The sequence below is a fragment of the Carcharhinus amblyrhynchos genome, chromosome 10 (assembly GCF_965287045.1).
Source record: "Carcharhinus amblyrhynchos chromosome 10, sCarAmb.v2.hapA, whole genome shotgun sequence".
Classification (NCBI taxonomy): domain Eukaryota; kingdom Metazoa; phylum Chordata; class Chondrichthyes; order Carcharhiniformes; family Carcharhinidae; genus Carcharhinus; species Carcharhinus amblyrhynchos.
Window position 1 is genome coordinate 37,451,497 of NC_137333.1, and position 25,484 is coordinate 37,476,980.

The 25,484-nt window shown below is 42.3% G+C and overlaps 1 protein-coding gene and 1 long non-coding RNA gene across 11 annotated transcripts in view; one reads left to right on the forward strand and one right to left on the reverse strand.

Moving 5' to 3' along the window:
• LOC145348871 (uncharacterized) overlaps positions 1 to 8,349 on the reverse strand; it is a 46,282-nt gene extending 37,933 nt beyond the window's left edge. The window contains exon 1 of the long non-coding RNA XR_013888027.1: positions 8,334 to 8,349. This is a non-coding gene — a long non-coding RNA (uncharacterized LOC145348871). The remainder of the gene's footprint in view (positions 1 to 8,333) is intronic.
• Positions 1 to 25,484, forward strand: part of LOC145348869 (ETS-related transcription factor Elf-1-like) — a 153,318-nt gene that overhangs the window by 99,988 nt on the left and 27,846 nt on the right. The window lies entirely within an intron of this gene.

A 25,484-nucleotide genomic window follows, 5' to 3' on the forward strand; every position in this document is an offset into this window, starting at 1 on the left:
GATGGTACGTTACCTCCTGGGTGCAAGAGTCCATGATGACTCGTACCATGTTTTCAGGATCCTTAACGGGGAGGAGGATCAGTTGCAGGTTGAGGTGCACATTGGTACCAATGATGTAGGTAGAAAGAGGGACGGGGATTTAAAACAGGAATTTAGGGAGCGAGGCTGAAAGCTAGAGTAAAGCATGTTATCATCTCTGGTTTGTTGCCGGTGCCACGTGCTAGTGAGTTGAGGAAGAGGGAGAGAGTGCAGATTAACATGTGGCTGCAGGGATTGTGTAGGAGAGAGGGTTTCATTTACTTGGATAATTGGAGCACGTTCCGGGGAAGGTGGGACCTGTACAAACAGGACAGTTTGCTCCTGAACCAGAGGGGCACTAATATCCTGGGAGGGAAATTTGCATCTGCTCTTCGGTGGTTGGGGGGGGGTTAAAACTAATTTGTCAGGGGGTTGGGAAAATGAGATGTAGTCCAAAAGCCAGTGTTGAGGGTCGCGAGGTACTGAGGACGGTACCAAGGTCGCAGGAGTGTATAGGCAGATAGGATGTGGGTTGAAGTATATCTACTTCAATGCAAGGAGCATCAGGAATTATTAAGGTGAACTTGGAGCATGGATTGGTACCTGGGACTATGATGTTGTGGCCATTAGACACTTGGTTAGAACAAGGACAAGAATGATTGTTGGCAGCTTCAGGGTATAGATGTTTCAGTAAGAGTAGGGAAGGCAGTAAAAGAGGTGGAGGAGTGGCACTGTTAATCAAGGATAGTTTAACGGCTGCTGAAAGGCATTTCGAGTGCGATCTGCCTACTGAGGTAATGTGGGCTGAAGTTAGAAATAGGAAAGGATCAGTCACGTTGTTCGGAGTTTTCTATAGGCCCCCAAATAGTAATAGAGATGTGGAGGAGGAAGTGGCAAAGCAGATTATGAATAGGTGTGGAGGTCATGATGTGGAGATGCTGGCGTTGGACTGGGGTAAACACAGTACGAAGTCTAACAACACCAGAGTGGCAAATGTTGTTCCTCTTTTCAAGAAAGGAAAAACCTGTTGGACTTAAACCTGGTGTTGTCAGACTTCGTAGGTGTGGAGGTCACAGGGTAGTTATCATGGGTGACTTTAACTTTCCAAATATTGATTGCAACCTTTTTATCGGTCAAGTAGTTCGGATGGGACACTTTTTGTACAGTGTGTGCAGGGGAGTTTCCTGACAATATGTGGATAAGCCGACAAGAGGTGGGGCCACATTGGACTTGATACTGGGTAAAGAACTGGCCTCAGTGTTAGATTTGTTTGTGGGAGAGCACTGTGGAGATAGTGACCACAATTCAGTGTCCTTCATTGTTGCAATGGAGAGGGATAGGGTCACACAATAGGGCAAGGTTTATAATTGGGGCAGGGGTAATTATGATGCAATTAGGCAAGAATTAGGGAGCACGAGATGGGAGCAGAAACTGTCGGGTAAAGGCACAAAATGAAAAGTGGAGCTTTTTCAAGGAACGTATACTGCGTGTCCTTGATAGGTATGTCCCTGGCAAGCAGAGAGGAAATGGCCGAGTGAGGGAACCATGCATGGTTCACAAAGGAGGTTGAATGTCTTGTTAAGAGAAAAAAGGAAGCGTATGTAAGGATGAAAAAACAAGGTTCAGTTGGGTCACTTGAGGGTTACAAGGCAGCTAAGAATGAGTTAAAGAAAGGGCGTAGGAGAGCTAGGAGGGAGCATGAAGTTCTTGGTGAGTCGGATAAAAGAAAACCCTAAGGCTTTTTACTCTTATGTGAGAAATAAAAGTGTGACCAAGGTGAGGTTAGGGCCAGTCAAGAATAGTAGTGGGAACTTGTGCATGGAGTCAGAAGAGATAGGTGAGGCGTTGAACGAATACTTTTCTTCAGTGCTCACTAAGGAGAGGGGCCATCTTTTTGAGGATAAGTGCGTGATACAGGCTGATAAGATGGAGGAGGTAGATCTTCTGAGGGAAGATGTATTAGCAATTTTGAAAAACCTGAGGGTCGATAAGTCCCCTGAGCCAGATGGGATACATCCTAGGATATTTTGGGAGGCAAGGGACGAGATTGCGGAGCCTTTAGCTTTGATCTTTGGGTCTTCACTGTCCACGGGGATTGTGCCAGAGGACTAGAGTTTGGCAAATGTTGTTCCCCTTTTCAAGAAAGGAAATAGGAATGACCCTGGTAATTATAGGCCAGTTAGTCTTTCTTCGGTGGTCGATAAGTTAATGGAAAGGTCCTGAGAGATAGGATTTATGACCATTTGGAAAGATGCAGTTTAATCTGGGATAGTCAGCATGGTTTGGTGAGGGGTAAGTCCTGCCTCAAAAATTTGATTGAATTCTTTTGAGGAGGTAACTAAGTGTGTGGACGAAGGTAGAGCAGTTGATGTTGTATACATGGATTTTAGTAAGGTTCCCCACGCTAGGCTCATGAAGAAGATAAGCATGTGTGGGATGAAGGACATTTGGCCAATTGGATAAGTAACTGGCTGTCTCATAGACAGAGGGTGATGGTAGAGGGAAAATTTTCACACTGGAGGCCAGTTACCAGCGGTGTACTACACGGATCAGTCCTGGGTCCTCTGATATTTGTGATTTTTATCAATGACTTGGAAGAGGGGGCTGAAGGGTGGGTTAGTAAATTTGCTGATGACACCAAGATTGGCGGAGTAGTGGATGAGGTGGAGAGCTCTTGCAGGCTGCAAAGAGACATTGATTGGGTGGAGAGCTGGGCCAAAAAGTGGCAGATAGAGTTTAACCCTGATAAATGTGAGGTGATTCATTTTGGTAGGACAAACTTGAATGCAGATTACAGGGTCAACGGCAGGGTTCTGAGGAATGTGGAGGAGCAGAGAGATCTTGAGGTTCATATCCACAGATCTCTGAAAGTTCCCACTCAAGTGGATAGAGTCGTAAAGAAGGCTTATAGTATGTTAGCATTTATTAACAGGGGGTTTGAGTTTGAGCCGTGGGGTCATGCTGCAACTATACCGGATGTTGGTGAGACCACATTTGGAATATTCTGTTCAGTTCTGGTCACCTCACTATAAGAAGGATGTGGAAGCATTGGAGAGAGTGCAGAGGAGATTTACCAGGATGCTGCCTGGTTTGGAGGGTAAGTCTTATCAGGAAAGGTTGAGGGAGCTGGGGCTTTTCTCTTTGGAGCAGAGGAGGATGAGAGGCAACTTAATAGAGGTTTATAAGATGATGAGAGGGATAGATAGAGTGGACGTGCAGAGACTATTTCCTCGGGTGGATGTAGCTGTTGCTAGGGGGCATAACTATAAGGTTCATGATGGGAGATATAGGAGGGTTGTCCAAGGTAGATTCTTCACTGAGTGGTTGGGGTGTGGAATACACTGCCTGCTGTGATAGTGGAGTCAGACACTTTAGGAACTTTCAAGCAGTTATTGGATAGGCACATGGAGCACACCAAAATTATAGGGAGTGGGATAGATTGATCTTGGGATTGGACGTAGCTCGGCACATCATTGAGGGCCAAAGGGCCTGTTCTGTGCTGTAATATTTTATGTTCTACGTTAAAATAACATTGAAGTTGTTTGCCGATCAGATTCACAGAATCTGTTGCAAATGTAAATGATTTGAAAGCGTGTTTGCATTTTCAGAAGAGAAGAGTTAAGAAAAATTCCATGATGTTCTGTATTAACGTTGAGAGATCTATTACATACATCCCTTTTAGAAGAGGGAACAATAACCAGACTATTAGTTTCAAAACATACCAGCAGGATTGAAACCAGATGACAAAATGGCAATATAAGATGGTTTCGTTAAGGGGAAGTCGTGTCTGACAAATTTACTGGAGTTCTATGAGGATGTGTCTAGGGCGGTGGATAGAGGAGAGCCGGTGGATGTGGTCTGTCTTGATTTTCAGAAGGCGTTTGACAAGGTACCTCACAAGAGGTTATTGCAGAAGGTCAGGGGACACGGAGTTGGCGGTAGGGTGTTAGCGTGGATAGAGGATTGGTTGTCAAATAGGAGGCAGAGAGTGAGGGTCAATGGGTGCTATTCGGATTGGTGGTTGGTGACTAGTGGAGTGCCCCAGGGGTCGGTGCTGGGGCCTCAGCTATTTACCATTTATATAGATGATCTGGAGGAGGGAACCGAGTGTATGGTGTCGAAATTTGCTGATGACACCAAGATTGGTGGAACGGCAAATTGCGCAGAGGGTGTGGAGAGTCTGCAGAAGGATCTAGATAGGCTGGGCGAATGGGCCAGGAACTGGCAAATGGAATTTAATGTTGGCAAGTGCGAGGTGGTCCACTTTGGTAGGAAGAATGGTAGGAAGGATTATTACTTACGTGGCGAAAAACTGCAGCAGGCAATGGTGCAGAGGGACCTCGGGGTCCTTGTGCGTGAGTCGCAAAAACCCAGCCTGCAGGTGCAGCAGGTGGTCAGGAAGGCGAATGGGATGCTGGCCTTCATAGCGAGGGGGATTGAATATAAAAGTAGGGAGGTCTTGCTGCGGCTGTATAGGGCATTGGTGAGGCCGCAGCTGGAGTACTGTGTGCAGTTTTGGGCGCCGTACTTAGCAAGGATATTTTGGCCTTGGAGGGAGTGCAGAGGAGGTTTACTAGGCTGATGCCAGAGTTGAAGGGGTTGAGCTATGAGGAGAGGCTGAATAAACTAGGCTTGTACTCGTTAGAGTTTAGAACAATGAGGGGAGATCTCATTGAGACATATAAGATGATGACTGGGTTGGATGGGATAGAGGTGGAGAGACTCTTCCCGCTCAGAAAGGACAGTAGGACTAGGGGGCACAGCCTCAAGATAAAGGGGGGGCGGTTTAGAACGGAGTTGAGGAAGAACTTCGTCACTCAAAGGGTGGTGACTCTCTGGAATTCTCTGCCCGTTGAAGGGGTGGAGGCTGCCTCGCTAAATATTTTTAAGACGCGGGTTGATGGGTTTTTGATAAGAGAGGGGATTAAGGGTTATGGGGAGAGGGCGGGAATGTGGAACTGAGCCACGACAGATCAGCCATGATCTTATTGAATGGCGGAGCAGGCTCGAAGGGCTAGATGGCCTACTCCTGCTCCTATTTCTTATGTTCTTATGTTCAATATGTTGCTGAGGAAAACTTTAACACATCTTCACTACCTTAGGTAGACCTTCAAAAGACTACATCCAAAACCATATAACTGACTGTGTTGTATTCAGAATTTAAAGAAAAGCTGTAGGAAAAATGCAAGTTGCAATAATTCTGAGATTTAAGTTCTGCTAATCATATTTGTTTTGATTTGTGTTTTGGTTAAATCTTTATAATTCTGCAAAAGGCATGTGTATATCCGAAACCAAAAGAAAATGTTGTTTGTGTAGCATGTAATAAGCAATTTGTTAGAATTAGATGATACGACCTTATAATGAAAGTGTAAAGAACACTTTACTGTAATGAAGCTTTCTTCTGAAGGGGAGGGTTTTGAAGTTGAAATTTGGAGTTTGGAAGCCACAGGTTCCAGCGGGTCTTGGGACCCTTGCGCATGTGCTGCGGGTAAAATCCACAAGTGTAGTTTGTCCATTTTTCTCAGCTGTGAACTAACCTATGCATATGCACAGGCAGAAAAGAAAAGTGAAACAGTGTGAAATTGCAGGTCAGGTGACCCAAAGAGAAACACCATTCAAGCGAAGGTGTCGCGGAGAGCATGACACTGGGAGTGGGGCAGAAGAAGGTCCCAGAGAAGGGGCAAGGGCATCAATCAGAAACAGATCCGAGTAAACAAAATAGAGAGAAAGAGCAGAACAATAGGCTCCAAATTAGAGAGCACGGGGGGAGCGGATTGAACCAACGTGGACTCGAGAAGGCTGAAGATCCAAGAGGACAGCCGATGGTTGGTGACTCTTAAGTAATGGTGCACTGCTTGGTATGGCCAAAAATCAAGTGTGCTTGATGGCAAAGTTTGAGTGTATGCAGAGATCCAGAGGAAATCAGTCTCGAGTTGAGATTGAAACCCTGGAGGGGATGTCTGAAACCATCCAAGTGGGTGTGACATTTGGAACAAATTTGAAAGCGAATTCTTTAAATGTGGAGATTGAAAATCCTCACGAGAGTCAGATTTTTAGTGAGATTTGGTGTAACAGACCTCTGGGTGGATTGAGAAATTCATGAAATCTTTCTTTGTGAGATCTGTCACTTGTTCTGGTGTTGGGTGTCCAACTGCAGTTTACTTGCTAATGAGTATTAGATATGGCAAGTTGTTTTTTTCTTTCCAAATTTGTACTGTCTGTAAAGATGTAGCTGGGGTGAAGGAATAGAGGATATTTGAATCATGTCCTTGTGTTTGTACTGAGATCTTTCCAACCTTTTTTGTCCTGTGTAATATAGTTCATTTTTCTTAATTTTTTTTATTAAATAGCCATCAGCAAACTCCTGAGAATGCGTTTCTTAATTTTCCTCTAAGGTTCCTAAAAATTAGGATCTATCAAGTCAGGTTTCACTCTGGGATCTGATTTGCCCAGTGTTAATCTCAGCTGGGCTTGTCACACAACACTTTGAGTCTGATGGCCTTCTTGATTTGCAGAAGGCGTTTGACAAGGTACCTCACAAGAGGTTATTGCAGAAGGTCAGGGGACATGGAGTTGGGGGTAGGGTGTTAGCGTGGATAGAGGATTGGTTGTCAAATAGGAGGCAGAGAGTGGGGGTCAATGAGTGCAATTCGGATTGGCGGATGGTGAGTAGTGGAGTGCCCCAGGGGTCGGTGCTGGGGCCTCAGCTATTTACCATTTATATAGATGATCTGGAGGAGGGAACCGGGTGTAGGGTGTCGAAATTTGCTGATGACACCAAGATTGGTGGAAAGGCAAATTGTGCGGAGGGTGTGGAGAGTCTGCAGAAGGATCTAGATAGGCTGGGCGAATGGGCCAGGAACTGGCAAATGGAATTTAATGTTGGTAAGTGCGAGGTGGTCCACTTTGGTAGGAATAATGGTAGGAAGGATTATTACTTACGTGGCGAAAAACTGCAGCAGGCGACGGTGCAGAGGGACCTCGGGGTCCTTGTGCATGAGTCGCAAAAACCCAGCTTGCAGGTGGTCAGGAAGGCGTTTGGGATGCTGGCCTTCATAGCGAGGGGGATTGAATATAAAAGTAGGGAGGTCTTGCTGCAGCTGTATAGGGCATTGGTGAGGCCGCAGCTGGAGTACTGTGTGCAGTTTTGGGCGCCGTACTTACGCAAGGATATTTCGGCCTTGGAGTGCAGAGGAGGTTTACTAGGCTGATGCCGGAGTTGAGGGGGTTGAGCTATGAGGAGAGGCTGAATAAACTAGGCTTGTACTCGTTAGAGTTTAGAAGAATGAGGGGAGATCTCATTGAGACATATAAGATGATGAATGGGATGGCTAGGATAGAGGTGGAGAGACTCTTCCCGCTCAGAAAGGATAGTAGGACTAGGGGGCACAGCCTCAAGATAAAGGGGGGGGGAGCGGTTTAGAACGGAGTTGAGGAGGAACTTCTTCACTCAAAGGGTGGTGAATCTCTGGAATTCTCTGCCCGTTGAAGTGGTGGAGGCTGCCTCGCTAAATATTTTTAAGACGCAGGTTGATGGGTTTTTGATAGGAGAGGGGATTAAGGGTTATGGGGAGAGGGCGGGAATGTGGAACTGAGGCACGACAGATCAGCCATGATCTTATTGAATGGCGGGGCAGGCTCGAAGGGCTAGATGGCCTACTCCTGCTCCTATTTCTTATGTTATCTTAGGATCCTTGAACAAATAGTTAGCAACAAAGATAATAGATGCAATGGCTATGATCTTCCAAAATTCCCTAGTTTCTGGTGCATACCAAGTGGATTGGAAGGTAGGAAATATGACACTGTTTTCAAGAAAGGAAGCGAGAAAGCTAAGAGCTCCAGGCCAGTTTTTTTACATTAGCCATTGGGAAAATGCTTGTATCTATTTTAAAGAAGCATAATTCTGGAGTACAAAGGTAAGAAAGTCTTCCTGCAGTTCTACTTTTGAGATTTAGTGTGACTGCACCCTTGAGTACTTGCACCTAAGGAAGGATAGATACGCTTAGTGGCTATGCAATGAAAAATCACAGGATTTGGCTTCTAGGATGGGAGGGTTGTCTTATGATGATACACTGAGTAAATCAAACCTCTACTCTGGAGTATGGAGAATGACAGATGTCCTCACTGAAATTTAAATTTGAAAGAACTCTGAAGAAGTCATACAGACTCAAAATTTTAACTGTTTTGCGCTCTCCACTGATGCTGCCAGATCTGCTGAGTCTTTCCAGGATTTTCTGTTTTTATTTAACATTTCCAGCTTCTGCGTGTTTTACTTTGAGGGCAAGGCAGGGTCGTTATTGAGCGGCCTGTTTTACCTGGCTGGAGAGTTGAGAACGAGGCTTGGTCTCAGGTTTCGGGGTCAGCCTTTAGGACTGAAATAAAGAAGAAATTCTTCATTCAGAAGTTTGTGATTCTTTAGAATTCTTGATCTCTCAAATCTGTGGATGCTCAGTAGTTGAGTCTATTTAAGAAATTGATAGCTTGTTAAAACTGAAGGACCCAAAGTGGAGTTGAAGCAAAAGTTCAGCCATAATCTCAATGGCAAAGTAGGTTTGAGCCCTCTAACCTACTTGGTACTCTCATTTCTTACATAATGTAACTCTATTTACCCCTGTGCAGCTTTGAACTTTGATACTGTACCTAATAAAAATATCATACCCAGTCTTAAATTGTAGTTGTCTGGAACTTAAAGACTAATGACCATGAAACCATTGCCAATTGTCAAAAAAACCCATCTGGATCATAAATGTCCTTTAGGGAAGGAAATCAGCCACTTCTTACCTGGTCAGGCCTAAATGTGACTCCAGACCCATAACAATATGGTTGATTCTTAAATGTCCTTTGAAATGGCCTGGCAAACCACTCAGTTCAAGGACAATTAGGGATGGGCTATAATGCTGGCTCAGCCAGTGATACCCATATCTCCTGAAACAATAAGATTAAAAAAGTCTACTCCATAGAATCTTTCTGTAATTTTAAATGCTTCCATTCACTCCTCAACTTTCCAAACTTGGGGAATGCAAACCAATTTTATGTAATGCACCCTCATGCTTGAGCCCTATTTAAGTCCTGGTCTTTTCTGGTTAGCAGTTTCCAAGAATAACATTGGGTGGCACGGTGGCACAGCAGTTAGCACTGCTGCCTCACAGCACCAGAGACCAGGGTTTGATACATGGCTTGGGTCACTGTGGTCTGTGTGAAGTCTGCACATTCTCTCTGTGTCTGTCTGGGTTTCCTCTGGGTGTTTTGGTTTCTGCCCACAGTCCAAAAAACATGATCAGTGTACCCAAACAGATGCCAGAGTGTGGTGCCAAGGGGATTTTCACAGTAACTTCATTGCAGTGTTAATGTAAGCCTGCTTGTGACACTAATAAATAAGCTTTAAACTTCCTTCCTGGGGGGAGGTGCTCAGGATCCAAATACAGTCATCCAGATGGAGTATGGACAAGACTTTCTTCCCTTCTGCTATCTTGTAATACAGACCAGCGTAACCTTTCTGATTACTGTCATGCCTGTGCACAAGGTTTTATCATAAGTCCACTTGAGCTCCCAAATTGTTTTGTTCCTTCATAGTTTTTAGTCTCAAAAATATAGTAGCTGCCATGATGCTGTTAGCCTTTAGTAGGATTTTGGTTGGATTGTTAGACTAGAGAAATTTCTTCTGGGCAAATCAACAAAAGGTGGGTGGTTGCAGAGAGAGTAATGGACACAATTTATACCGTTCATTAAAATATGCACTTCATGCACACAATGTCACTACTTCTAGTCTCATGTTTACCCTTGAAATGTGTTGTAAATAAGTGAAATGTGACAGTCTCTGAACACTATTTGGCTCAGTGGATCCAAAGAGTCTCAAATTTGTTGCCATCGCTTAAAACACAAATTTTGTATTCATAAATTGACTTTGTCAGGCCATTGACAATTTATGGGTTCTGACCTTTTTCACTTTGGTGTTCCAAGTTAGAGGCTGTAGCCTGCACGGTCTTGATAAGACTGGTTTTTTGATGAGGATATGGAAATCTGACTTTTTTGTTTGACGGACTATGCGGATATGGCCTAAGGTGATTTCTTCTGTCTTATTTGTCTTGTCGCTTCTTTCTCTTTCCTGCATGTGCTCTTCCACTACCCCTCTCCTCCAGGCAACACACAGTAATTTGGGAACATAATGTCAAGATGATGCTTCAGTCCCCATCACTGTCATAACATCTGTGTTAGTGCATGGTGTCACCTGCCATTAAAGATTTCTGTTCAGTAAAGAGTGTTTGTGTATCCCTGCCAGCATTATAAAATGTGGTTGATAGCTAATGGCATGGACATGTTTGCAAGTGACTGTCACGTTCTATCAAAAGTAAATTCCCTCTGAAGCCTTGAGCCAACCATTGGAGTCTGCTCTTTATCCTAAAGACAGCACTGTGCTCTAGGATTGACTGCCGTCTGAGCAGCTGCTTTGCTAGATCTCTCACATTTGTCCAGGGAGCCCGATTTTATTTCACATTTCCCCCGCTGCCCTATTCCTGAACTCGCATCTTTCGCTTTCCTCTCACCCCTTTCTACCCTTTGCAAGCTCATCTTGTCCTTGATACCCACATCCGGCTTTCTCAATTCCTATGAAATTACTGATTACTCATCTTCCTCTTCTGATTCTCATGTTACACGATATTATCAATAATTCTCTCCAACTTCACTTGTCCCTCTATCCTTTAAATCAAACAGCATCATTTTGTCAGAAAAAACCTCACCATCCTTGCAAACAGCATGTCCAACTTTGCGAAGCCCTCAAACCTAATGCTCCCCAGACTCATGTCCATCCTTCTGGAACTTGTGTTTGTATCTCCACGTCCAAGTTCTGCACTACCACAGTACGATAATGATTCATATCATCGTAACAAATAATATCATCTGGTGTGACCATTATAAAGGAAAACTATCCCTTCTCATCTTGTCTTTCCTGGCCTGTCTGACAGCCTTTGACAGTCGACCACAAAGCAGTGAGAATCTTTGGGCATTTTAAGTGAACTTACCTGACAGGGGCAGAGTTATACCTTCAGTTAATGTTTCAATGTGGGCAGCAGGGTGGCACAGTAGTTAGCACTGCTGTCTCGCAACAGAAGGGACTAAGGTCATGGTCTATGTGGAGTTTGCGTGTTCTGTACGTATCCAGGTGGGTTTCCTCCCACAGTCTGATGTGCTGGTTAAGTGCATTGGCTACGCAAAATTCTCCCTCAGTGTCCTTGAATAGATAGTGGTGTGTAGCCACTAGGATATTTTCACACTAACAACAGTGTTAATGTAAGCCTACTTGCAACACTGATTTAAAAAAAACATACTAAATATTAAACTTAATGTGCAGGTGATTTACAAATGTTAAAGGTTTGTGGGAAGAATACCTTCGTTCTGTGTCAACCTTGGTGTAGTAGTTGCACACCAGCCAAGATCAGAACATGGTGCGTGCAAACCCCATTGTCAGGACATTAGCAGTCCTGAGGAAATGCTCCAGTAACTGTAACGCTGCCTTTCAGATCAGACCTTGTCTGATAGCTGATCTTCCCTTTCATTTGGATGTTTTAAAAAAAAAATCTGTAACTCTATCAAAAGAAGAGTAGGAAAGTGGCTTGGATACTAGGAGAAATGTTTATCCCTCAACCAACATTCCAAAAACAGATTATTTGGTCATCATTTATTTCACTGCTGTTTATGGGACCTCACTGTGATTGATAGTAAAGGTTCCTGCATCATAACAGTAACTACAATTCAAAGGTTTTCAACTGCTATGAAGTGTCTTGGGAAAGATGCGGCATCAGTGCAAGCCTGTCATTCAGCATGTTCTGATATCTGAGAGAAAGTTGCTGACAGGAGCTATTTCCAGACATTAGAAATTTCTCCCATCATTGGTGGCAATGGAAGGGATCAATGTTGTATGACCATTCACCTGAGTGAATCACCTGATGAAGGAGTAGCACTCCAAAAGCTCATGATTCCAAATAAACCTGTTAGACTTTAACCTAGTCTTGTGAGACTTCTTACTGTGCCTGTTCCAGAGAAGTTCAGCATTATCTTGAGGAAGATACTTTTTGCTCAAAAGGTTTGCAGTCTTTGGATTCAACAATTCCAGACCAAATCCCTGCCCTTTTTATTGGACGATGGCTATTGGTAATGGTTCTACTTTTCCCACTTACACCTCCTCTAGACACATTTTTTTGGTTCTTGTTCCATTACCATCTCCTTATGTGTCTCTGCTTTCCCTATCCCGTATCTTCCTCCTCTTTCCCTGCCTGGTTTAAAAGCTGTCCCATCTCTGAGCACTCCCAGTTCTGACAAAGGACCACCAATCTGAAGCGTTAACTCTATTTCTGTCTCCACAAATGCCAGACCTGCTGAGTTGCTAGCATTTTGCCTTCATCTCATGAGGACTGTGGCAGCCTGAGGGAAAGAAAAAGCTGTCAAATTTTGACTGTCTTCTCCCATTTACATTATATTTACGGGTTACAAAAACCTTGGCATATGACATTTAATGCGTTGCATAGTGTTAATTATTTAGCAGTTTTACAACTATGCATAAGTTTCTTTCAAGCTATTCTCTCCCCATAAACATATCAGTTTGCTTTCTTGTACACACTCCCCAAATGCGTCACATGATGAACAGATTGCATTTGTGCACTACTTCTGGGCCTGTACAAGTCAACCTCCCAGGAAGGTTGTATTATGTTTATCCTGGTTATGAGAGGCAACGCAGGCTTGTACAAAAAGCATTGCAGTGTATCTTTGTTAAATCGTCCAACTGATTTGAGTATTGTTTAGAGAGATGCAAATGTACACTGTAGTACTCAGGAGGGAGTTTGACACCCTCTAATAGAAGTGGTGAGTGAAATTCCCAGTGTGAAGATTCTTCTGATTACTGTACACTCAAGCGAATTAATGCAGATCTGTTTACTTAACATTGAAGGAGTTTTAACTTTTGCCAACATTTGGTTTTATCAGTTCTTGGTTTATTGCTTCAACAATTAATTACCTTTTCTGGCCTATGTAAACCCTTTAGGAGATGATGTGCTCAAAACGGCATTCTGTATAGTTACCAAACTGCTACCAGCTGTTACAGGAACAATCGCATTGGAGTGGATTTACTTTTATATTGTTTTCTGGAATAAGCCACAGTTAGTGCCTGTAATTTCAGCACTTCCTCCAAATATCATAGAACTGAAAGTCTGGTCTAGATCTCCAAATAGAAGAACAACTCTTACTATGGTCTTGTTTCAGGCTAAACCCTTCTGTCAGCCTCTCCTTTCAAGGTGTCCCTTCAAATCTATAATAGTGACAAGCTTTATTTCACTCCTTTGAATGCCTGCTTCTTTGGCTCAGTTTCCATTTTTCTCTTGCACCTCTCTGAAGTGCTTTGAGGTTTCTTTTCCTGAATTCAATACAAATGCAAGTTGTTCCTGTAAAACTCCCTCATTTACTGTAACCTGTTTCATCAAACATCTTAATGTTGGTGGACAGGTGACCCTTCCTGTCCCGTTGTCTAGTTCAGTTATTGAACCCCATCCCAACTATGTCTTCACAGAAATTATAATACACCTTTTCTCTGATGTGGGGATGCCAGTGTTGGACTGGGGTGGAAAAGATGAGACACCACACGGCACCAGGTTGTGGCCCAACAGATTTCTCTGAAATCACAATCTTTTCTAGTGCTGTTCCTTCGTCAGGCGAAGTAGAGCAGGGTACGCGTGCACAGCATATATAGGCGGAGTGACGATAGCCCAACACTAACAAGTGAGTAATGTGTTAGATTTATAGGAAACATAAGTGGGTTTCTTTTGACTGCTGATTACCTCAAAAACCAGTTGAATGTGTTTTTTAAAAAGAAAAATGAACATACAGGGGTTCGTGGTTGAGAGATACATATGGATTATTTTTATGTTTTCACTACGTGATTGTTCAACCAACGTGCATTTCACAAGGAATCTCCCTTATTCCTCTTCTATTGCAATTTTTACTTTAAACTAGAAATAGTGGAAAGTCCCATGCTCAAATATATCACTGTTGGGTTCTAGTTTCTAGTCTGATTAAGACTATGAATTGTCCCAGTGTATGAATTACTTTCTCATGCTTACCCAAATAAAAGCATAAATTGGGTATAATTTACAAACTGGAAATAGTGCTGGGAAATTGACTTATAGACAGTTCAGCTGATATTATTGACTGGATTACTCTTTCAGAGATAATCATTGGGTAACGGTCTCAGGAAACACAACAACGATATGTAATGACTTCAATGTAGCAGCGCTACACAGGGAATGCTGTCAGACAAAGAAGTTTTTAGACAGGTTGCCAAAAGTTTGGCCAAAGAGATGGTTTCGAGGAGCGTCTGAAAAAAGGAAGTTGAGGGAAAGAGCTGGAGAGAGGAAATTTCAAAACTTGGGGGCTAGGCTGCTCAAGGCCCGGTTGCCAATGTCAGTGATTAAAATCAGGGATGTGCAAGAGGTCAGTTTTGAAGGAAGGTTGAGATCTCGGGGTTTTAGAGCTGGAGGAGTTTAGAGGTAAGAAAGTGTGAGACCGTGGATCCAGATAGACAAAATGGCACTCATAAATATACATTTTTATTCCTGTTCATAAATAATTCATGGATATAAGCTGTTTTTCCCAGCACTCTTTTTGGTAGACCCCCCCTCCAAAACCATTTCATGGATCCCAAGGCACAGACCTCTACTTTAGAATCTCTTGTGGTTCTGATTTTGGCTTTTTCTATTCCTCAACTACATCAAATCGGAGTTTGCCCCAGTTTCTTCAGATTTACCCTGGTATGTCCAGCTTTCTCCCTTCCTCTGTCTCTATGTTCAGCCTGATTGTCCAACATCTAGTTTTTCATCAGCTGTTGTTTCCTTCAGTTAAACATAAGGATGGTGAAAGCCATTGTCTTCAACCTCCAATCCCACCTTGATGGGCCGAATTTCTACATCACTCCCCCAGCTGTTGCCTCGGGTAGAAAGAGGTTGTTTGTGACCTTGCCATCCTATTTCACTTTGAGCAAAGTTTCTGACTTTATTTTTACTCTACATCATCAAGATCTCCAACACCAGATCACCTGTCTCCCCCACCCTCTTTCCTTCGCCCATCTGCCATTTACACCCTCCTCCATGTCTTTATCGGCTATAAATGCAACTATTCCCATCTCTCCCCCTGCTCCATCCCACAAATTTTAGGTCCTCAAAATTATTATTCTGAAGAGAAATGAAAACTTCCAAAACCAACACCACAAGGGACTGAAGAAATTGAGATTTAAATGCATTAGGAATAGGAGGCTCATCATAAATTCCCAGGTTAATAAAATCAAAATCCAACTGAATACTGAGTATGGAGGGGAATTGCAAAAGGGAATGCGATAAGCAAAGAGAATGTATGAGAAGATTAGTAGCTAGCAAAAAACGCAAACACAAATCTTCTGTAAACATAACATAGGGCAAAAGGATAGTCAAATATCAGGGCTGATTAAGATCTGAAAAGGAAATTTTCTTGTTGAAGTAGAGGGAATGACTGGCTTCCTTTACCCCCTATATTCTGTGATGAGGACAACGTTACCAGCATTACAGTAAAGGGGAAGGGGGTACAGAAATTGGATATGATGTTTTAAAAGTATATATTTAAGCAGGTTGCACTGCTAAAAAGAAAAAATAGTCCATCACAGATTGCTGAGGGGCATCAGAGTGGAAATACTGGGGACTTGGATCACAATCTTTCAGAGAGAGCAGATAGAGGTCTGAAATTTACAAACGCTACACTCCTGTTCAAAAATGGGAAGAGAGAAACCGAGTTATTACAGTCCAGCCAATGTACAATGATCATGGGAAATCTTCTAGAGAATATTCACTGTAATATGGGGGTAGGATTGGATGCAGGTGGTGCTTAATTTCAAGGCGCTAGGTGTGCATGAACCACTTTTGTAGAGGTTGGATCAGGTAGAAGAGGGAAATCTGTAACTGACTTTGTAAGCAAGTATCAACGATAACTCACTCACATTGAACTGGCCAAGTCTACCTTCTCCCAAGCAAAGAGTAACTAGTGACGATAATTAAGAGACAAATTAAAGCCAAATTAAACAGAGGCTGATTGGATTTCCCAACACTTCCTCCTCACTTCCTTGGTCAATTTTTTTAATTGAAGCTTTTCAAGATTTCAAGATGGAGGTTCACTCTCACGCCTGTCATGTGAAGCCGCAGCTCTTTTTGGGCCTCTTTTTGGTCCTTCAGTCTTAAGAGCCCTCCAGTGGTTCCTTAATTGATCTGCAAGCATGCTCCCTAACCAGTAATTGGACAATCCGCATAAAATGTATATCAGGTGACTGCTGCCACATGTGTATGGGGGGGCAGAGCCAGCATTCACCCTAATGGTCTCGATCCAAAATGGAAAACCTGCCCCCATAAAATATTTTTATGTGGGAGAAAGTGAATAAATGCCAAGCAACATGATAAAGGCAGATACGTGGGAGGTGAAACCTTAATGCAGAGGGCTGCAGGGTGATGCACTTTAATCTACACATTTTGGAACGCTATGAGACAATTTAGCATGGCCAATCCACCTAACCACATCTTTTGGATGGTGGGAGGAAACTGGAGCACCCTACAGACATGGAGAGAAGGTGCAAACTCCACAATCACCCAAGTGGCTGGCATTTGAAGCAACATTGCTAACCACTGTGCCACCATGCTGTCCCTAAAGTTTGGTAGTACAAACTAAATAGTGCAATTTTAAAGGGATGCAGAAACCAAGAGATCCAGGGGTTCACCAAGGCAAATCTTTAAAGGGTGGCAATTTGAAAACATACTGGATGCTTGGCTTTATTAATAGAAGCACATTGTAGAAAACAGGGTTTATTGTGTCCAATCTTGGCCTCCACACTTTAGAAAAGATATTAAGATCTTTGGAAAGTACCAACAATGAGGGGTTTCAGCTGTACCTAGAGACAAAAGAAGCTGGGACTATTCATTTAAAGAAGAAAAGATTAATGGGAGATTTTATAGTGTTCAGAATTGACAGGATTAGATAGAGCAGATGGAGAAAAGCTATTTCCATTGGCAGATGGGGTGGTAACTAGAGGAGATGAGTGTGGAATAATTGTCATCAGAGCCAGGAAAGATGAGTATTTTATTTTAGCTCAGCAAGTCATGCTGTGAAACGCACAGTCTGAAATCTAAATAAATCAGATTTATTAACTTTCAAAAGGAAATTTGGATCTTTCATTAAAGAATGAAGAAGTTGTAAGGCCATGATGACAGAACAAAGGAATGAGATTAATTGGTAGTATTTAAATGCTTGAATAGGCTGAGTGTGAGTGGTCTCTGGCCCTGAATGATTCTAGTTGCGTGTGTGTGTGTGTATACATAATTAAATAGTGTGACCACTGCAGCAAGATTGGGTTTTTTTTCAGCATGTGTAGTAATCACCAAGCCAAGTAATAGCAAATGCTATGGCTAAATAGAGCCCTCTGAATTTTGTCAGGAGGTGGTCTTCAGTGAAGTGAATCATTGATTGGGCAGCACTATAGCTGCAATCTGGGTTCCCTGCAGGATCCCACTTGTGCCAATTTGCTGCACAAAGGCCTTGGCCAGTGTGGAGCCAGTTGGGGAGTGCCCAGTGTTGGTGTGACAGGTTGAAGCCAGGTGGGCAGGCTATGGGAGTTATTTTTAAAACCTTTTGTGTTTATATTTGAAGTGAATGCTCCATCAGGCTACATCATCTTGTTCGGCCTTCAAAACAAAGATGACCATGTTCTTCAGCTGCGGTATTTGGTGGGGTTTCAGTGGGTGCTCTCTCAGATCAATCTGTACCCAAAAGGTTCAGCTGCAAATAGGACAGAATACTACGTATGATTTGGATTTTGGATAAGTTTGCTGGCTTTGGTTTCTGCTGCTTGTGTTTTTTGTCTGCTGCTATATGCCTATTTGTGAAGGAGACCGCACCATTTTTTTTATATGGCTGTGCCAAATATATGTAGCAATCCAGGACTTGTAGTTGATATCAGTAGCCCTAAGTGAAGTCTTCAGCATGTCTTTGTGGTGCTTCCTTTAACCACCTTGAGCGTGTGCCGCAGTCTCAAGCTCTCCATGAGCAAGCGTCAGACATTCAAGCTACATGACCAGTCCAACATATTGTGGCTATCTTGATGGGTGTGACATGCCAGCTTGGATAAGCACTTCAATGTCTGGTATTTTGCCTTGCCCTGTGATCTTCAGAAACTTTCAAAAACCGCTCAAGTGGAAGTGGATGAGCTTCTTGGTGTGATAGTCTGTGCCTCTTGTGAAGAGCGAGGCAGGCAGGACTATTGCTCTATTGACTTTCAGTTTGGCATTGACTTACTAATGAATTATTCAATGACATGAGCAGCAGTCTAGATGAATGCTACTGTGCTGAAATTTGAAAAAATACCTTGCCTGCTGTTGCAAACCAACAACAGTTTAATCATTTTTCTCTGCACTTTACTATTGTATTGATTGAAAACTGAGAGATGGCTGTTGATGCCAGCATCTAAAGTAACCAGAGTTATTAAACTGTTCTTTTGATAAGCTGGGATGGCTCCTGGTTTATTCCAAAGTAGGAAGTAGAGGTGGAAAGTTACATTAGTTAATTTGTGGCACGGAATAGGCTGGGATGTGCCTTCCTCCATCTCCTTCGTTGTTTCTTTGTTGAATATTGATCCAATAAGAATCATTACATCTGTTTGTTGCTTCAGACTGGCTGTTCATTGATACCATAGGATAGAACATTTGAAGCACAAGGCTCACAAGCAGCACATTTTTAGTACTTGTATTCACCTGTACTGTTTCTGCAATAGCATTAGCTTTTTTAATACCATGTACAGGAATACTGTAATTTCCTTATGCATTTGTACATATTCAAATGGAATTGTCATACTTAGATGCTAGAAACCCCCATCCTTGTTCGCGGCTGGGATTGTCCATTGTCATTGTAAGTGAGTGGAGTGTTGGCTGGAATGTCAAATTTTCCATTCTGGCTTACAGCGGAGAGGCCACAGATGGGATCAGAGAATCCCACCAGTATTTTTTTCTCTCTGATTTAGTAAAACACAATGGTTTCCCCCCACTTTGAGTCCAATTCAGCCCATTCACAGCGAAGGAATAATGAGAGCTGGAGAAAAATAGTTCTTTTACTGGAACATTTTTCAATGCTGGTCACATGAAGTTGATGAGTATAACCATATATTTTTATAGAACAAAGAGCAGTTCAGCACAGGAAGAGGCCCTCCAGCCCACCAAGTCTGTGCTGACATAGATGCTTCTCTAATCTAATATTTTCTTGCCTCTATGTGGTCCATATCCCTCTATTCCCTGCCTGTTCATGTATCTATACAGATGTCTCTTGAACGTTGTTATAGAATCTGCTTCCACCATCTCTAGCAGCGCATTCCAGGCATTCATCATCCTCTGTGTAAAAATTTGCCCTTTACATCTCTTAACTTTCCACCTCTCTTTTTCAACCTATGCCCCCGAGTAATTGACCCTTCAACTCTGGGAAAAAGACTCTGACTATCCACTCTATCCAAGCCTGTCATAATCTTGTAAACCTCTATCAGGTCCTCCCTCAACCTCCAATGCTTCAATGGAAACCATCCAAGTTTGTTCAACCTTTCTTCATAGTCCATATCCTCCAAACCAGGCAGCATCCTGGTAAATCTCTTCTGCACCCTTTCCAATGCATCAACATCCTTCCGGTAGTATGGCGACCAGAATTGTGAACAATACTCCAAACACGGCCTAACCAAAGTCTTATACGGCCGCAGCATGATTTTCCAATTGCTATACTCACACGAGACTTTTTTGTATTAATAGAAACAACAGACTTAGATTGCAGCCAGAAATGAGCCTGCCCACGATAACTTAATAAATCTGGCTTGAATTTCTAACTTCATGACTCATCAAAAATGTAAATGGTTATTAAAAATGTTTTGGGTCATGATTGCAGCAGGAAGCACTGCTGATGGGGATTTGTTCACGAGTTCAATTTAACATGCGTAACGCTGTCTCTGTCACATAACCAAACCTGGTAGGATCACACACAAAGCACTAATATATTGTAAAACTTCACTGAGCTACCATGCTATGCTTCAAGGCTAGCCTTTTGAAGATTAGTTTTACTTTCTGGAGTTAAGTACCATTATTCAGAGACATCTGAGATCCTTACAGTTAACTAATGTTTTATATAAATGAAGAGGTGCTTTGTGACAGATTTGTTTAAAATAAAATTTGTGATGTTCCCACATGAGAAATAAGCTTTCATGTTTTGCTGTACTTGTAGCATTTGGTTTGATTTATTATTGTCACATGTACTGGGATACAGTGAAAAATATTGTTTCTTGCATGCTATACAAATAAAGCATACTGTTTGTAGTGTGCATAGGGAGAAGGAAAGGGTACAGAATATAGTGCTATAGTCATAGCTACGATGTAGAGAAAGTTCAGCTTAATATAAGGCAAGTCCACTCAAAAGTCTGATGGCAGCAGGCAAGCTGTTCTTGAGTTGGTTGGGACATGACTGCAGACTTTTGCATCTCTTTCCTGATGGAATGAGGTGAAAGAGGTTCCATGGGGCCCTTGATTATGCTGCCCGCTCTCCGAGGCAGTGGGAAATGTAGACCCTTTGTTCTGCTATTAACACGTTCTGCTATCTGACATTTTATGCCACTAGTTTGTGTGGTGGACTGGGTTACATTCACAACACTCTTTTTTTTGTATATAGATTCTTGCATTCGTGGTCAGAGCAGGAGCTATACACTATATACCAAGCTGTGATACATTCAGAACGGATGCTTTCTATGATATTGATTCTTCACTTCAGCTATCCCTCCATCGTCACTATTTCTCCCTGGTGTTAAATAGGTTTCGTGGAGAGTGGATGTTCCGAGTCTTGCCCCTCAGCATGGCCCCTTGCATGATGGGAGCACAGATCGCGGAGAACTGGGTTTAGAGGTCAGCACATACGATGCTGATTATATTTATTTATCCAGTTATGTAACCTGAATGACTGACTGGAAAATCAGGAGGCTGAAGCTTCAATCTGCTGGCTCACCTCGTGGGACTCTGTGCCAGAAGGCCAGTTTGGAAATTTTACCCTCACCTGATTGAGCAGCAGTTGAATGAGACCGAGTATGAAAATATACTATCCCCTGCTAGCAGTGGGAAGACTTTGGAATGTTATCAAGTTGCATGAAGCTGACAGCTGTAGTTTCCAATTGATGACGTTCATTATTGAATAACGGATCAGTTGGAACAACAGATGTGTCACAAAATTGACCCAGATGGTGATTACTGTGAGCACAAAAAAACGTGGAAATTGAACTGTATTTCTGGTGGATAAGATCTTGCATATTTGAAAGGCTATTACTGTTGTATTTAAACACTATGCATTTGAGTCTTATTAATTCAAGTTATTGGACAGTTTAAAAAAATAAATCACCGTGAGAAATGACTGAATTAAGCAAGGTGAACCGCACTCTCTGCTGGTGGAATTTTAATGAGCATCAGTGTCAGTTGCTCAGCCGCATAATAGTGGAGGTAGAAGGCCCCAGCCGAGAAAATTAATGAAGGCTAACCAATGGCTTCAAACAAACTTTAATTATAAAATTGTTGACAACTGCAATTCAACCCAAAGTAGTAACTCTAAGCCATGTCACATAAGATGCAAGTGATTCTCTATATTTGCTAACTATTAGTAGTTAATGTACAGTGAAATATTTCCATAGCGACAAGGATAGGCCATTTTGCGCCTTGCCATTGCTCCACCTTCGCTGACCTGTATGCAAATTCAATTTACTCGCCTTAACTCCCTCATTCTTACACAACAAACTTCGTTGACCTTGGTAAGAAAGCAAATGGGGTGAAATGGTGGTCATGATGTGGATATGCCGGTGTTGGACTGGGGTAAACACAGTAAAAAGTCTGACAACATCAGGTTACAAACCCAAGGACATGAACTCTTGGGTTCATGTCGCACTATCTGTAACCCCTGTGACTTGCCTGGGTTTGCAAAACCTCACTCACTGTACTGTCTGGAGACAATACACATCTCTTTAACCTGTGATCAGTGCTCCTTCCACACACATTGTCAGCCACTTTAAGACTTGAACAGCAGGTTAGGTGTAAAGATTCGCATTCTAATTAGTAATCTGTAAACTGTCTGTGCTTTATATGCTGTGTCTGAGGCCAGAACTCTCCATTCACCTGACAAAGGGGCTAACCCGAAAGCTAGTGAATTTACTATCAAATAAATCGGTTGGACTGAAACCTGGTGTTGTCAGACTTTTTACTGTGACATGGTGGCACAGTGATTAGCACTGTGGCTTCACAGCTCCAGGAACCTGGATACAATTCCGACCTTGGGTGATTCTGTGGAGCTTGCACATTCTCCGTGTGTCTGTGTGGATTTCCTCCAGGTTTCTCCCACAGTCCAAAGATGATGTGCAGGTTGGACAGATTGGCCAGGTTAAATTGTCCCTTAGTGTCCACAGATGTGTAGATTAGGTGGATTAGCTGTGGTAAACGTCGGGTTACAGGGGTGGGGGGTGGGTGAGGGCCTGGGTAAAATACTCAATCAGAGAGTTGTTGCAGACCTGATGGGACAAAAAGCCCATCCACTGCACCATGTGGATTCTATGAAAATTCTATGAGGACATCAGAGCAGAAGAGAGATATTTGTATTGTTGAAGATGGGGTGGAGAAAAGTCAAAGGTCAGGGATAGGTGGGAGCTCGAGAGATTTGAAAAAGATGTCATGGTCACAAGGGGAGTGGTAGTAGTATTGAAGACTGAGGCAAATGCTAGTAGCGGCATAAAGGTTAGATAGTAGGATAAGGGTAAGCATTCTCAAAGCAAAACATGAGCAAGCTATAGACTGGCCCTCTGAAAGAAAGGAGAAGGTATCAAAATGGGGGACAGTGTTCACAGTCTGAAGTTGTTGGATTATTGGTCTTAATCTTGACGACGGTTTACTTATCATTTTCAACAGTTGTTCAGACTTTGCAGAAGTTTTGTCTTCTTCAAAACAATTGAAATGAGTTAAAGCGATGTGCTGTGAGACTTTGTTCTTTGGATTTCAAATGGATTAGGAACAAATCCCTTCTGAAAGCATCAGCTGTGGTTCAGTGGAATGTACTTGCCTCTGACCCTGACATTCCAGTGCAATGCTGTGGGAGTGCAGCACTTTTGGAGGTTTGCTTTTCAGATGAGGCATTAAACCTATTGTAGCAGGGTACAATTGAAAAGAAGTAAAAGAGTTTATCTTTGGTAATCTGGAGATTTCTTCCTTAACCACTAACAATTAAAAATTAGGTTACGAAGTCATTATGTCACTGTTTGTGGGACTGGACCATGCATTTCCTACATTACAATGTGTCGTTATAATTAATTGTCTGTAAACCACTTTTCAGAGGTCCTAAAGTTATGAAAGTGTCTTGTAAATACAAGGCTGCCTTTTTTTTTATTGTACAGACAGCAGAAACCTTTTGTATAAGAATTGTAAATCCTGACATCCCCGTCATCTTGCTGACACCAATACTCTCCTGCTCACTTGTGGCATCAATCCACATTAAATGGTGTAAACAGTGAGTGATTGATGTTTCTTCTTGTAGACTTTTCAGGTCTGATGTGAACTTAATTTTTTTTCTTAAATCCTGGACATTCAATTAAAAGACAAAGTTGGCATTTACAAGACATGGGAATTTGAAGTGATAACTGTCTGAGGAAATTCTACAGGGAGATGTGGGCTGTAAAGATTCATGGTCGATGTTGCACTTCTTCACTTCCCTAGCTTGTTTCTCTTCTGTTTGCTGCTGTCTTCAGTCCCACCTGAATCTGCCTGGTCATTCTTATTGACTTACTTACCAGTCTTCTATTGTGATTCTTAAATCGTTTCTACCTCGATTTTGCAGAAATTTTGCTTTGATTGGCCCAGTTTATCTTCTCTTTAAGTGTTTGACTTTTCCTTTTGTATCCCTTTGCATTTAGTGTTGCCATTATTTTGCTCTTGCGTATTAATATATACATATATATTGTGTATATGTCTATGTATACTGTTCTATGTAATCTATATAAATTTAGTGGTCCTCTTACTGAGTGGTACTTCCCCCTGTTTCCAAGCAAGAAGGGCAAAACTCTGACGGGATATTGTGGGGACTGGGCAGCTTGTGGTTCGCCGGGCTGCTGTCAGACTGGTACGTTTGAAGCACATTCTCCTCTCAAAGCATAATGAATATTTGAGCACAGGAAAAGGTTTAACAGCAGTGAAATATGTGCCTACTGTTTAGACACTTGGTGTGCAGAGGATTGTCAGAAGGTTTGGTGGCACCTACAAGACTTATTCACTTCTGTTTTACTCTTTTCTTGTGCTTTGTTTCCCCTCAAATTAACTTCTTCCTCATTCTGTGCTCATTCATGCATGTTTTGTATGTGTGGGATAGTATCCTTCTTCCCACTTGTACTGTTCTCTCATGTCACATGAATTACCATTATTCGTGCACACATCTGTGTGTGCCCACATAGTTTCCTGTTCTTCCTCATCGCTGTTCTCCTATATCTCTTGTCCCCCTCTTCTTCCGTTCTGTGGCTTGTGTGCATATATGTTGGGATCTATTTGAATGATACTAGGCCAATCTGTTGTGATAACAACTACTGCAGTTATCCACAATGCCGCACAGTAATATCATACTTTTAAAATCGTAAATGTTTTGCGGTATTGCTCAGTGAAAAAATGAGGACCAGTCTGTGGTTAAACAGTTAGTTTTGAAACATGCTCAGGCAGGTTTGCAGCTTAGCCTTTTATTGTATTTCAGCAGTTCAGTTTTGTAAAGTTCATCTCCCAGAGCATATCAGGTAGCATGACCAACTTTAGATGTTTTGTTTAAGTTTGCTTTGCTACAATGAATATCCATTGTGTAATGATAGCAGATGAAACAAAAGGCCAGGTCACTGAGTAGGGTTTCAAAAAGAGTTTTGAAAGTGTACAGCAGCATGGAGTGGCCTAAGGAAAGATTGATCTAACGGAGAGAGATGAATTGCATGGCGGAGTTATGACTTGACGAAGGAGCTGAGATGGGTGAGACCATGCTAGTGTTTTCTTTCCTTTTTTTTTCAGGATAAGAGAACCATTAAATATCCAGTGGGATAGAATGATAATGAAATAAGATTCTAGGATGTATACAGTGGGATTTTATCGGGGGGCGGGGGGGAGAGGGGAGGTTACGTGGCTATGATTGTATAACTGTCAGGCATCAATGTAAAACTTTGCATTATTCAGGCAGTGCATTTTATTTAGATCAGATTTATTTTTCATATGCCCCAATCAAGTACAACAATAGACCCATGCCACCTCATATGCATTCTGTTGAAACTTCTGTAAGCTTTTGGGTAAACCAGTAAATGATCAGAATTTTTCAACCATTCACTTTGACAGTTGAAAATATTCGAG